We start from the raw sequence: 13488 nt of genomic DNA, 5'->3' as shown, positions 1-13488 counted from the left end.
TGCTGGCACTGCTGCGGGGCATGTCATGTGTTGCTGGCACTGCTGCGGGGCATGTCATGTGTTGCTGGCACTGCTGCGGGGCATGTCATGTGTAGCTGGCACTACACTGGAGACGTGTGTAAGGAACACTACTGTGGCTGTTCTGCATAAGGCTGCTAATTGTGTGCATAGAGGGGGTGTGAAAAAATATATTTATTTATAGTTTAATAATATGAAGTTACGAGGCCACACCCACTTTCCCAGGAGGCCACGCCCACTTTCCCCGAAGCGCGCGCGACCCGCATATTTATATATATCTGAGAAGAAGGGAGGGGGGGGTTGCTGCTGCAATAGGGTGGGGAGAAAGGACAAAGGGGGGAAGAGTGGAGGAACAAATGAAGTGGGAGGTGAGTTGAGAGGTCCCAGAGGAGGTACCAGCCTGCAGTAAATAGCCACACACTGTAGGCCAGGCATTCTCAACCTCAGTCCTCAAGTCACACTAACAGTGCAGGTTTTAGTGATATCCAGGCTTCAGCAGAGATGGTTAAATCAAAATAACTGAGGTACTAGTTAAGTCAGCATTGATAGCACTAAAACCTGGACTCTTAATGTACCTTGAGGACTGAGGTTGGGAAAGGCTGCTCTACACGCTGGAGCTTGGTGCAGGGCAGAGGAGGGCACTGGAATTGGGTGAGGAGTTGCTAGCGTGGGGTTTAATGAGAAAAAATAGTTTCATGCAAAGCTCTTAATTCTGCCATTTTGAGTAACAGCGGCCTCAGCAGTTCATAGCCGATGGTGCCAGATGATTTTGTTTCTTAAAAACAACAACTTTTTTTTCTAAAACTTGAGAGTGTTCAGGGCCAGGCAGTGGCACTGTGTTAAACTATATTGCAGAGTAGTTGCCACTCCCCTGCATTAATAATATAAGCGATGTGAGTTGATGTGGATCATGATCAGTCGATAGAAGATTAGGGGCAACAACCCAGTACTATGCTGTGGCTGCTGCCAATCATGACAGTACTACAATATCTACTAAAGCTGGCCCAGGGGGCAGAAAGTCTAAGAAAGGGCACCTGAAATCTAAATATTTCACAATGTTAAAGAAAAGAGGTAGAAGTGTCACCTTTAAAGAGACAAATCAGTGCCCAAATACAAAAAGAACACTAAGGCTGAAGAACAAGCTCTATATTCACGAATCCCTGAGAGTCTAGGGATGTACACATTAGCTATGTGTGAGTCTGAAATTTGTGATTATGTACTCATAGAGAAGCCTCCTTCCACCATTTCTGCACCTTCTGCAAATGTGGGGACGAGCAGTACAAGTAAAGATGGAAAGATGGTGACACAATAGAAATTGAAGATGCCAGTGTGAAGGTGCAACAGGTTGAAAGGGATATTTGTGTACTTTCTGACACTAATGATGTTGATGATGTCAGCCACCAGTGGCATCAGTTCTTGCTCATGATAAAAAGAAAGTATTGTCATGCCTGGGCATACACTAAGACAAAAAAATCCACCACTTGGGTGTGAATTTTATACCCAAATCTTAACAACATTTGTGAATGCATCTGTTCCGTTTGTGAGGCCAAAGTTAGTAGAAGTGTGGACATTAATAATCTAGGCACCTCCTCCCGGTCATTTGCAGTGAGTTTATTAAATGTATTTTACAAAATTATAATAATTTGTAAAATAATAAACAGTCCAATATCAGCTATCAGCAGTTTGGAGCAGCTCATGCAATCTCCACCACCAACATCCTCATCATCAACCTCCTCATTAATGAATGGAGGTAGTCCTTCCAAAATATTTTTGTGGGAGCCCAAACAAACCAAGCACTTCAGCCTCATTAGTGTAAGTCCATGTCACTGAAGTACTTGGTTTGTTAAACTGTGCCTGATCTTTTTAATATCCAACATAAGGGTGGGTGCGAGGTCCCAAGGGCAATTCTATCTTGTACCATTTGTGCACAAGGTTCAGGAGAAGAAGAAAAAATAGTATTATCCCTCATACTCAGACTCTCTGGTGCACCTCATAAATGTACTACAGGGGTGTGTTACCCAATTAGGAAGGAGGGGGAAGGGGGGGTTAGTATGGCCAGCAGGTCAGTTTCCTAATATTTATTATTTACATGATTTTAGCAGTTTTTAACATTAGCATTAGCAGTATATATTCACTCCTTGTGAACAAAGGTTAGACACTAATCTTGCATTGCATTTGCTGATCTTATCACATCTACAGGAGGACCATTTCCCCTTTAGCAGTGCACTGTGATTTTAGTGGGCAGCTGCCATAGTATTTCTCTAGTTGGCCCTTCATGCCTCAGTCCGACACTGATAGTCACCTCCCATAGGCACAACTGCTGACCCATCTGGTGAAAGACTCCAATGAATAGGTAACAGCAGAGACACCACATACATTTCTACAACAGCTAAGGCCACCCGTATCCTGGTGTTTCATCAAGAGGAAGAGCAACTAAGCAATTGGATATGTTCACTTTATTGCTTTTCCTGTGGAATTTAAAAAAAACTATCAATAGTAACAAATTGGTTGGGTAAGATATGTCGACAGTCATCATGTCAATATGAAATTGTTGACATGGGTTGGGTATGATATGTCGACAGTCATCATTTCGATATGAAATTGTTGACATGGTCATAAACAATGTTGACAATTCCCCTATGGACATTCTGTAAATGTAGACATTTAACAATGGCAACATCTCAATTGTCAACACTTGCGTCGACATGAATGTTGACATTGTTATTGTTGACCTTTTGAATGCATCCTGTAACAAATTCCTGCTTCTAAACCTTTAAAACTAGAAATCTATGGTAAAACAGTTCATAGCTCCCAAAATCTTTATACAATGTACAGTATTGCTTTAATTGCAAAATACGTGTTCTCATGGACATTGTAAATGACGGTGTGTCCCAGGAAAATACATATAAGTGCAGAGTCGCAGTCTAAGGCGGAGAACCTGTTTTATTTCTATATCACTTTCCATGATTATTATAAGTAACATTTTTCTAGTCCTCTAAAAACAGTATTTATCTATGGATACTGCAATAAACATGCATCCAGCTGATCTGACTTAGCCGCTGTTCCGCTGAGTTCCCTTAAGGATTGACCTCTGATTTTCCAATTTATCTCCTGTTCTTAGGGCCTAATTCAGACCTGATCGGTGCTGTGCGAAAACCGCAGTGCGCCGACGCATGCCAGACAGCCGACAGCCGTCTTAGCCCTGCGATCGCCTCTGCCTGATTGACACGCAGAGCCGGTCGCTGGGCGGGAGGGGGCGGGCCGGCAGCATTTGGCCGTGGTTTAGGGGGCGTGGTCCGGTTAACGCAGGCGTGCCCGGGCCGTGTGTGGGGTGGGCCATGGCGGCTGCGTGACATCACACGCAGCCGTTGAGACCCTCACAGCGATGAGTAGCTCCCTGCCAGCGCACAGGAGCTGCGCTGGTAGGGAGCTACCCTTCCAGTACAAAAGCATCGCCACTGTGCGATGCTTTTGTACTTGTGCGGGGTGGAGGTCGGGCCTGACATGCGGGGCGGACTATCCCTGTGCTGGGTGTCCCCATGTATGTCTGTGTGCCTGATCGTAGATGTGCTAAATTTAGGTCTGAATTAGGCCCTTAGAGAGACCACATTCTTTTTAACTGAAATTAAATCTTTCCATTAAACTTAAATGCGTTAAAATAATTGCAAGAACTGTACATTTATATTCAATTTTATTGCATTCACGGTAAAATCCCAAATTCAGTCACAGTGCCAACTCTCTAATACCAAATGTAAGCTGAGGCATCTAGACGTACAGTAGCGAGAATATGACAATTGCCACCGTGATCTCGCCAGCTAGCTGTATTCTATCCTTATCTGATGGAGATGTATCAAAGCCTTGCAGAGAGATAAGGTGGAGAATTAGCAAACAACCAATCAGCTACTGTCATTTATCTAGTACAGCATTTGAAATGACAGTTAGAAGATGATTGGATGCTTTGGACAACTTCTCCACTTTATCTCTAATAGCTTGATACAGCTCCCTCCCATCTATGTCCTGTGATGATTAATCAAACGTGAACAAAAGAAGTCTACCAACTTCATATAGAAATAAGGAACAAAAGGCATACTTTAAAGATTTCAGTGCAGTACTGGGCAGCTTATAACACACATTGGGCCTGATTCAGAGATGGAAGCTAAATTGGTGGAGGCTACAACTTATGTTGCAGCCGCTGCTGTGAAATTATGCTAATGTTCCAGCTGATGGGCTATCAACTGAGTCGCCTAATGACTGTGGCTCTAATCCTCTGCTAAGAGTCACACCATTGAGAGGACATTGAGTGCACTATCTGACATTAGCGCAACACTGCTTAGAATGCCCGATGGCACATTTCCACCAGTGCAAGTGGAACTGCGTCTAATGTCTGATAATACATGTTCCACCGGTGCCAGTGGAACTGCTTCTCATGCCCGACGGTACATGGCCACCGGTGCCAGTAGAACTGCATCTCATTCCCAATGGTACATGGCCACCGATGCTAGTGGAACTGCTTCTCATGCCCAATGGTACATGGCCATCAGTCCAGTAGAACTGCATCTCATGCCCAATGGTACATGGCCACCGGTGCCAGTAGAACTGCATCTCATGCCCAATGGTACATGACTGCTGGTGTCAGTGGAACTGTGTCTCATGCCCGGTGGTATATGACTGCTGGTGCCAGTGGAACTGCATCTCATGCCCAATGGTACATTACTGCTGGTGTCAGTGGAACTGCGTTGCATGGCCAACGGAACATGGTCACCGGTGCCAGTGGAACTGTGTCTCATGCCCGGTGGTACATGGCCCCCGGTGTCAGTGGAACTGCCACAAACTCCAAACTCATGTTTATTACTCAATCCACAAGGACCAGTGGATTGAAGTTTGATAATGTGAAAAGCTTCTTTTGTGACAACATTTTGTATCTTCCATTTTCCTTCCTGGCAGAGGCTAATACTGTGTCAATACAAAATGCTCAGATAAACTTTTATAAGCCGCTCATAACTTTATTGTGATTACATAAACCTTGTATTTAAGCTAGCTTATCACTAAATAAAACCACACCACACACTGAAATAAAGACACGGACACAGTAGCTGGAGTTAAAGGTCAGACGATGTTTATTAATCGCTGACCAACTCTTTAAACTAATAATTGAGGCCGAATTAGAATTGAAATTGAATATATAATTAACTCTAGTTTGGAGGATGGCAAAAACAGAAAACCGCTGCCAAACCACCAGCACCCGTCACCTAGATGGAAACCACCAAACCAAGGAGGGGAGTACACATACCCCGCCTCCTTCCCGCATAACCCGCATTGTGCTGGCCTTACCCCTCTTTCTCTGGCAAACGTTCGGTTCCCGCAGGGGAACGTCTAAATGTCCAACCGCAAGAAAAGGACACACCTGCCGTCCATTTAAAGAGGGAGCCCCACAATGACCACTTATGCCTGTGTGACAGCTGGTTGGCAGCGATTTCCCGCCAATCTGGCTTTCAATAGCCCACAGCAAAACAAGACCTATCCGCATTCTGGGAGGGCGGGCGGGCAAAACTGAAGGCAAGAGGAAGTCTGGCAAAATGGCCACCCCTTATATACTAAACTGAGACCCTCCTCTCCATCCTGATGCACAACCCTCTAATCCAATAGGAAAAAACCCAACTGGGAAACTGATCTGCCTAGCAACTGCTTAGTCATTTAACAACCAATCACAAAAAGTTGATCGCTTATATTGCCTCAGGCTTATGCAGCCTTCAGCTTATCTAAGCCGCTCATAACTTTATTGTGATTACATAAACCTTGTATTTAAGATAGCTTATCACTAAATAAAACCACACCACACACTGAAATAAAGACACGGACACAGTAGCTGGAGTTAAAGGTCAGACGATGTTTATTAATCGCTGACCAACTCTTTAAACTAATAATTGAGGCCGAATTAGAATTGAAATTGAATATATAATTAACTCTAGTTTGGAGGATGGCAAAAACAGAAAACCGCTGCCAAACCACCAGCACCCGTCACCTAGATGGAAACCACCAAACCAAGGAGGGGAGTACACATACCCCGCCTCCTTCCCGCATAACCCGCATTGTGCTGGCCTTACCCCTCTTTCTCTGGCAAACGTTCGGTTCCCGCAGGGGAACGTCTAAATGTCCAACCGCAAGAAAAGGACACACCTGCCGTCCATTTAAAGAGGGAGCCCCACAATGACAACTTATGCCTGTGTGACAGCTGGTTGGCAGCGATTTCCCGCCACCAAGGTTTACCAAACCGCCACCGCCATCCGCAAACAGAAACTTAACCAACCAGAAACAAACTAGCTCTACCGAAAAAGACCGAAAATATCTTCCAGAAAAAACTGCACTCCTTCCGGAGAAAGGTGAACCCCATCGTCTCTATAGAACTGTCTGTTCCGCAGCACCAGCAGAGGATGCTTAATTGCCACTCCGCCTATGGCCTTGACAAACAGAGACACCGTCGAGTTCACCTTTTTGCGTGCTTTCTCCAGCGCCGAGAAACGCACCGCACCACGCCAATGGAAACGGGGCACCATTTCCGACCAGACAATGCATACCCCAGGCCAGTGACAACGTATAGCCACTACATCCGCCTTTATAGACAAAATCAAGTCTATGCCTTTCACTCGGCCCAGATCATTACCACCCAGATGGATGATAATACAACTGGGGCGACCCCAGCGGCGCTCCCGTGCAAACAGGACGCGCAACAAATCACCCCATAACATGCCCCTAACACCTAGCCATCTAAACTGCCTGGACCCAAAAATCTCATTCGCCCTAGCCGCCATGGGATGTTTCTCTGCCCAAAAAACGTATGAATGACCAACCATCCATATGTGGTCTCCAAAATTGATGACAGCTGTAAAAGAAAATATCCTAATGTCAGATTATGCACATAATCTGTAACTGAAACACAACGTAAACCAATTAAACCCAAGTGAAGGAGAAAACTCAAAAAACCTCCCGTGGACCTTGGTAGAACAGCCAATTGAAATTAGGCCCCCTCGGAGGAAAAATTTTAAAAATTCGCTTCACACCCTCGATTCCTGAACGGTAAGCGTTCAAAAACCGACGAGTAAACACGTTTTTGGGTTAGCGCAACCGGCGCACTTATAACTTATCTATACGGACGTAGGACTTATAGGAGGCCGACTTCCAGCGACCCAACTCCCGAATAGCCGCTGGTGATGAACCAGCGGCTGCCGCATGGGTAGCCGCCCCAATCCGAAAGGAATGAGTACCGAAGTCCGCCTCCTGCAAGCCCAACGCCGTTAAACATTTCTTAAACACCGATGAAAACTGAAACTTCGTCAGAGGGTCCGACTGCGCGTGTACCAGCAACTGGTTGCCCCCCGGAGGTCTTAACCGCACATACTCTTGCGTCAGCCGCAGCGGGCAAACGCCCATACCCTCCTGAGCCTCCAAGGACAACCAGCGACCCCGACCTGTTTGATCTGTCTTGGATCGCACAATCCTACAGAGCAACAGGCCCTCCTGCAAGCGCACATTCTCATAGAGCAGACCCGATTCCCGGGACGCCTTGCTGCTCGCCACTAGCTCGCTCACCCGAAACGCCCCGAAAAAGGCCAGGGCATACGCGCTACTAAACAAAGCCACCTCAAATTCCGAGGACGCAATCCGAGGTAGCACATGCAGCAAGTCCGCTAGCAGCTGCAACGTTATAGGCCTACGTGAATCCGCGGGCGCCGGGTGCAACCTAGCCCAACCTTTCAGCGCTCTGGAAAGGACAAAACGACCCCGTGGGGTCCGTTGTCCCGTGGAGTCGCGAGTGAAAGGCGATGCCCGCAAGGGCAGTAGCCATGGCCGCTTTTGACCTACCGTTTTGGTAATGCTCCCAAACAAAGGTCAACAGGGCGTCGGCCGAGGACTCACCTGCTACCCCGTACCTACTCTGAAAGGCTGACCAATCCCGCCATGCAGCATCGTACGCACGTAGCGTGGAGGGAGCCAGTGCACACCTGGCCAACGCCGTTAAACCGCTTCGACCATCTGCCAGACAGAAGGTGGGCACTGTAACCCCTCTGCCTCCGCTCCCGGAACCAACGTCCTGAATTTGTCAAACTGGAACCGGGACAATGCATCCGCAATTCCATTGTCAACTCCGGGAACGTGGCGAGCCCTAAAATTAATATTACGCTGTAAACAAACTAGCACTAAATGCCTTAGTAATCGCAGGGCCTGCGGCGATGATGAACGCTGATTATTTATCGCATGCACTACCCCTAGGTTGTCGCAAAGAAACAAAATGTCCCTATTTGCGAACTGTCCGGCCCATAACTCCAGCGCCACTAAGATTGGGAACAATTCCAGCAGCAGCAGGTTCTTGGTAAACCCACGCGTTACCCAAGATGCCGGCCAGGCCGCAGCGCTCCACGCGCCAGCAAAGAACGCTCCGAAACCCCGACTGCCTGAAGCATCCGTGAACAACTGCAGCTGCTCACTGGAACAACAAGGAGCGGGCCACAACACTTCCCTGTTGAAGGACACCAGGAAAGAGACCCAAACCCGCAAATCATCCTTGATCTCGCGGGACAGGTAAACGGAGTGATTCTGTCGAACCGTCCCCGCTGTGGCCCGCTCAAGTTTGCGACAGAAAATCCTACCCATGGGGATAATCCGACACGCAAAATTGAGAGAGCCAAGCAAGGACTGCACCTGCTTAAGCCGAACCCTGCGTTTTCCTAAACAGTCTGTAATCAAACCCAATAGCTTCTGCACCTTATCCTCGGGCAAGCGACAGCACCCCCCCACCGTGTCGATCTCGATACCTAAATAGCTAAGACAAGTGCAAGGACCCTCGCACTTATCCTGCGCAACAGGTACCCCTAAAGCGCAGAATAACGACCTGGCCACCGAGAGAATGTCCCCACAGACCGAACTGTCCCCGGGTCCTACAAAAAGAAAATCATCCAGATAGTGAGCCACCCCCGGTTGCCCGGAGGCGGTCTGGACGCACCAGTGCAAAAATGTGCTAAAACACTCAAAGTAGGCGCAGGATACAGAACAGCCCATGGGGAGACACCGATCGACGTAGAATTCGCCCCCTATTTTGAAACCCAGAAACCGCAAGGAATCTGGGTGCAGCGGGAGTAGGCGAAAGGCTGACTCCACGTCCAATTTTGCCAACAGACTCCCTGGACCATCATCCCGCACTAAGCGCAGCGTGTCGTCAAACGATTGATATCGAACTCTGCATTGGGCTTCCGGGATAGCGTCGTTGACCGACACCCCCGGCGGGTGAGACAAGTGCTGTATCAAACGAAACTTGCCTATGGCCTCCTTGGGCACCACCCCTATTGGGGAAATGCACAAGGAGGGCAACGGGGAAAAGGCGTAGGGCCCAGCCATGCGCCCTCGCTCAATCTCCCCGTCGACCTTCCGCCGGATCTCCTGCGGGAATTCACGAGCCGATCTCAAATTCTGGCGTGCAACCACATACACCGAATCCGGAATCGGCAAGCGAAAACCCTGCTGAAAACCCTCCGAGAGAAACGATGCGGCCGTCCGATCGGGATATAACGCAAGCCAGCGCAGCAACTCGGAAACTATAATCGGGGAGAAGGCCTTACTTGCCAATTCCACCGGCCTCGGTGGAAGAGGCAGGCTTACTGCCTGTTGACGCGGTGCATTCCTTGGCCGGGTGATTGGATCCGCACACCCTGCATGAGTGGCGAAAACGACAGCTCGTTCCTTTGACGCATTTACCGTCGTTGTAGGCGAAACACTTCCCTTTCCCCGTCAATCGGGAAGCTGCCACCCCGGACGCCCCGGGCTTCTTGGCCGTGACGTCTGGGGTGGGTTTGACCTGCTGCGTGACCTCCAACCACACCTCAACGTCCTTAAAACCCGCGGGCAGGATGGGGTTGCCATCCTGATTGCGACGAAACTTCTCGTCGTAATCCCGCCACGCAGACCCTTTGGATTTTAAGTACATATCGTGTACTAAAAACAAATATTTCACCAAATTGGCATACTCCGCGGGACGGGATTCCGTGTAGCAAACCATGAACACCAAAAACCCACGCAGCCACTGGTGGAAATTGCGGAACGCATTTTCCCCCATACCGCCCGGTTTCTTGGCTGCCTCAAAACCCTGCCGCATTTCCTCCGTAAGGGTGAATACGTCCACATACTTCCCCTTGCGGATCTTTTCCCGCATGCGCTTGCGAACTCCCCTTGTAACCGCCGTGTTGGCGCAATGCACCATCTCGCCGAAACGGGGAGGGTCCGAAGGGACCACCTGCGCAGGAGCGGCCGCCTTATGCGCCTCCTTAGCCATTCGCCGCGCGATGAGCCTAGCTAATTTACGCGGGCGCCGCGGAGAGCCGGATGATATGCTGCTGGAAGACGATGAACTACATGTTGAAACGTGTAAAGAAATATCTAGCTCACCGGAGTTCGAAGGACCCGGAACCTCTTCGTCCGCTGCACCCGCCTCCGCTGATGGCCGTACCTCCACGTTCGCCGTCCCGCTTGTCCGTGATCTTCGCCTCATGCCGGTTGTAGCCCCCGAACTAGGCGGGACCTGTGAGGGAGAAGAAGAGGGGACCACAGGCACAGGGGGAACCAGAACATTATTAACACTTGCCCGCAATTGCGGCGGCGGAGGGACCGCCCCTCCGCTCTGCGGCGGATGGCCGCCCGGCAACTGTAGGGAGGGGGCCCCCGCCGAGGTGTACCCGATCGACTGCGTAAAGGCCGACCCGCTTGCTGCGCCAAAAATCGCGGGGTAAGATGGCCGCCAAGCCGCATGCGGCAGGCAGACGCCTGCTCCTGCCCCTCCGTATGAAGCCGGAAGGAACTGAGGGGGCGCCGGGAGAGGGGGCCAACCTTGTGCCACCTGATACCCCCCGCCCGGTGCCTGTCCTGGCTGCAGGCCCGCAAAGGCCGGCATGGGCACCGCGACTCGGGGTCCCCCGACCGACCACGTGGACTGCCCGCCGGCGCACGCGCTGGCCCCACGCGGGGAAAACTGTGTGTCGGCCGTGGTCAAGAAACCCATGGAAGGCATACTGGCGGCAAAAGGGAATGCTGGGGCCGGAGGCCACGCAAACCCCCCGGGGAAGGACTGGCTCCCCGCGTAGCCTTGCTGAGCTGTTACCGCGAGCGCCCCGCCGTGCGTAAAATAAGCCGTCGATACGGACGCCTGCGTGGACCCGCATTGCAAAGGACCGTGGAGGGCGTGGGGAGACTGATACCCTGTAAGCGAGGGCGCCGCCCATGGCGGCGGGGCAGCCGACGCCCAGGGGGCGCCCAAGCAGGGCTCTGATGCCGGGGGGAAAACCTGCCATGCTGATGCAGCCGGGGCGGGCGTGGCGGCAGCCGGCGCCACGTCCCCCGTCCCGGACACCAGGGGCCCCGCGTCGCCACCAATCATCAGGGGTGCGCTGGCCTCCCTGATGTAATTTGGCAGTGTGCTGTCCTGAACTGTCCCAGGGACAGCGGGAGGCGCTACCCGCTGCCCTGGGCTCATATCACTCTGCACATTAAACCCCACCTCCCCCCCCGCAGCTCTGCTGCGGCGGTCCTGTGCCACCAGGACGCCGCCGGGAGCCACGAGCGAGGGTGGAGGAAGGGAGCCGTCCGCGGTGCCAGGCTGAGGGTGAGTGAACGAACTTGCCGCCGGAAGCGCCGGGTCACGCGGCCCAGCCGGGTCGCGCGCACCCGCGCCCTGTGACATGCGGCTGCTGGTGGGGGACGGAGGGGGACTGGAAGAGACCGGAGCTGGAGGGCGGGGAGAGGCCCGTCCTGCTGCAAGCGCCGGGGTGCGCGGCTCGGCCGAGCCGCGCGCCCCGGAACCACGTGACGAGCGGCCGCTGGCCGCCCGTCTCCGTGCGGCAGGGGAGCGGGCTGTAACTGCCCGCCCCCGCCGCCTGTCCGCAGCAGGGGAAAGCCCACTCTGGGGAGCGACGCTCGGAGAGCGGGAGCGGAGGGCACTCCCTGCCTCCACGAGGCGCCTGGGAGGGGGAGCAGAGCGACGAGGACGAGGCATGACAGGAGGGTGAGGGGACAGTCTGCACCACAATCAAAGCACACAGCAACAGAGATAAGGCTGTTAAATAATGCCCAGTGAAGGCAACTAAAACTCACAAATCTATAGCAAAGAAAAGACAAGCAGTGTGATACTTATCCTTCCTGGGCAAAACTGAAGGCAAGAGGAAGTCTGGCAAAATGGCCACCCCTTATGGCCCTCATTCCGAGTTGTTCGCTCGGTATTTTTCATCGCATCGCAGTGAAAATCCGCTTAGTACGCATGCGCAATGTTCGCACTGCGACTGCGCCAAGTAACTTTACTATGAAGAAAGTATTTTTACTCACGGCTTTTTCTTCGCTCCGGCGATCGTAATGTGATTGACAGGAAATGGGTGTTACTGGGCGGATACACGGCGTTTCAGGGGCGTGTGGCTGAAAACGCTACCGTTTCCGGAAAAAACGCAGGAGTGGCCGGGGAAACGGTGGGAGTGCCTGGGCGAACGCTGGGTGTGTTTGTGACGTCAACCAGGAACGACAAGCACTGAAATGATCGCACAGGCAGAGTAAGTCTGGAGCTACTCTGAAACTGCTAACTCGTTTGTAATCGCAATATTGCGCGTACGTCGGTCGCAATTTTAAGAAGCTAAGATTCACTCCCAGTAGGCGGCGGCTTAGCGTGTGTAACTCTGCTACATTCGCCTTGCGAGCGAACAACTCGGAATGAGGGCCTATATACTAAACTGAGACCCTCCTCTCCATCCTGATGCACAACCCTCTAATCCAATAGGAAAAAACCCAACTGGGAAACTGATCTGCCTAGCAACTGCTTAGTCATTTAACAACCAATCACAAAAAGTTGATCGCTTATATTGCCTCAGGCTTATGCAGCCTTCAGCTTATCTTAATGTCATCGCTGTTGGGATGCATTATTTTTCTGATACATAGGGTTTTTTGTACATTCAAATTAGAGATGTGCGCAGAACCCCATGTTTTGATTTTGGCAAAACCACCCTCAAGTGTTTTGGTTTGGATTCACTCTTTGGTTCAGTTGAAAATAGATTAAAAAAATTGATAATCACTGATAAGAATCGATAAAAACTGTTGAAATCATGTAATTTTTGCAATCCAAAACCTGAAATTCTGATTTAAAAACCCAATTCATAATCACGTGAAGATCTGAACCGGGACTCGGTTCAGATCAGATCTCCCCAGAGGAACCTGACTTGGTTTTGTATTAAGTTTCGGATCCACAAAATTTGGGTGGATTCGGATTTCTGGAGAACAGAGCTGCACGTCTCTAGTACTTACCACTGTGATACCTGTTGTTTGCGTCCTCCTCCTAATCTTCACTTACCTCTCCACCCTTGATGTGCTCCTCTCCCTAGTTCACCAACCAACTCAGGGGGTGAATCAGATTTTGACGCAGGTGAAGCATCAGGCGTCCATGTATCCGAT

The 13488-nt window shown here is 50.7% G+C and overlaps 1 long non-coding RNA gene across 1 annotated transcript; it reads right to left on the bottom strand.

Moving 5' to 3' along the window:
- Window positions 1-5112: 5112 nt before the first annotated feature.
- On the bottom strand, window positions 5113-12203 carry LOC134927160 (uncharacterized). Its single transcript, XR_010177570.1, has 2 exons — window positions 10453-12203; window positions 5113-6898 (listed from the first exon to the last, which is right to left on the bottom strand). It is a non-coding gene; the product is annotated as an uncharacterized LOC134927160 (long non-coding RNA).
- Window positions 12204-13488: the final 1285 nt, after the last annotated feature.

Source organism: Pseudophryne corroboree, chromosome 5 (assembly GCF_028390025.1).
Source record: "Pseudophryne corroboree isolate aPseCor3 chromosome 5, aPseCor3.hap2, whole genome shotgun sequence".
In the NCBI taxonomy this organism is placed as follows: Eukaryota; Metazoa; Chordata; class Amphibia; order Anura; family Myobatrachidae; genus Pseudophryne; species Pseudophryne corroboree.
The sequence above is the reverse complement of the archived record's forward strand: the minus strand, read 5'-3'. Positions and strand labels throughout refer to the sequence as shown.